A 1,711-nucleotide genomic window follows, 5' to 3' on the forward strand; every position below is an offset into this window, starting at 1 on the left:
TCAGCATTACCCTGGTCCCTATCTCTTACCTGTTTATTCGCTTCGCTCGGTGGGTAGACACTGGGTGCATCTACACATGTACTTAACTGTGGAATTGACTAATTAGCTCAACAGTAAAGCATCACTGTCTACATGTACAATGCTATTAGGCCACATTAAACTAATTAACTCCACTAGAATAGTACTACCCAGCAAAAGAACTATATCCTATGGTGGAGTTTAGTGTACCACAAGGAGTGTGTAGACGATGACTGCAGCTGGCAAGTTCCACGCTGTAGCACCCTTGTGTACCAGCCAGCCCCTCCACAGCACAGTGAGCTGGGGTAGACTAGTTCTGCATTGACAGCCTCCTACCCTCGGGCCCCCTACCAGCTGGGCTCCACCACCCCAGCTTAACGTGCTATGGTCTCATGCACATGTGTAAATGCTGCACCCAGGAGCAATAAACTGCAGTGTGAACTGTGCTGGAATTTATGCAGGTGCACTAATTTCACATGTAGCTGTGCCCACTATTCATTAATTTCTTCCTTCCATAGTATACTGCTTTTTCTTGAAGAACAAAAATATTAGGAAGAACAACTGATTTGGTCAAAATACAGGGGGATCAAGATCCGAGTTAGGGATTTCTTTGTTAAAAGTTAGCGTCTTTAGAACATTGATATGTGTTAAGAAGTTGGTTTTCCACAGCAGAAAAGATAGGGCCTTGTCACATGGGACACTTAGCACATGTTATACCTGAGATTGTAATGAGCATTGCTGTTGTCCTATAATCTGGACAGGGCTGGAACCAACTTTGCAATGATATAATCACATTTAGCATGTATTTTACTACTTGAACATGCAGGTGCTCACATTTTAAGTGCAGTTTACATGTCATAAGTGTAATGTGTGACATGAACCATAGGTGCTTATTTATGTATTGCTTTGAATCCCAATGCAAAGCACTTTTTCCATAGAGGAGTCTGATGGCTAGGGTTACCTGAAGAACATTTGCCTTTAAGGAGATCAGTGAGGTAGGACTGTTGTTGTAGCCATGAGGGTCTAGGTTATATGCATGAAAGTTGCCATAAGATATTACCAAAAAAACCTTGCTTTGAGATCATCAGTCCAATGTCTTCATGCTTTCTTGACAGGCTATTTTCTCCCAAGTTGGAGAGTATCCTATCCTATTTTGACACTAAGGCCTCCTCTACATGTGCAGGTAAAGGTGTGATGGCATCTAATGCATGATCCAGACAACAGTGTCTCTTGCCATGCCATACATGCAAGGCAGGAGGTGCAGTTGTGGGATCATGCATGAGATCCCATTGCACCTTATTGTTGGTGTAGGGGGAGCCTGATCTAGGGCTCCCCCTGCACTGGCAAGAAGCAGGCTCCTGTGGCTGGGAGCCCCGCACACCCTAGTTGAGGGACTCTCAGCTCTAGGGACACCCCATGCACCCCAGAGTTGGGAGTGGGGATCGCAGTCTCCTTGCCCTGGGGTTGTGTAAAAAAACCCAGAATGGGAAGATCACTGAAGAGGCAATCTCCATGCACCAATGGTGTGGGAAATCTCTGAGTTGGGAGTGTTGCCACAGTCTCCTGAGGCTGGAGACGAGCAGGGGAACGAGCAGGGGGCTGGAGACCAGGGGGAACTTTAAGGGGGGACTCTAGCCTCTGGGAGGAGGGGCTGGGACCCTGCAGACAGGGCACTTCTTGGGGGGGGGGGGCT

At 47.0% G+C, this 1,711-nt stretch overlaps 1 protein-coding gene across 1 annotated transcript in view; it reads left to right on the forward strand.

The window, feature by feature from the left end:
* The window catches only part of PPP3CA (protein phosphatase 3 catalytic subunit alpha), a 328,633-nt gene that overhangs the window by 139,930 nt on the left and 186,992 nt on the right, over positions 1-1,711 (forward strand). The gene's annotated exons all lie outside the window — the stretch shown is intronic.

The sequence above is a fragment of the Gavialis gangeticus genome, unplaced genomic scaffold, assembly GCF_001723915.1.
Source record: "Gavialis gangeticus isolate Ggan-Ray unplaced genomic scaffold, GavGan_comp1, whole genome shotgun sequence".
NCBI lineage: Eukaryota > Metazoa > Chordata > Crocodylia > Gavialidae > Gavialis > Gavialis gangeticus.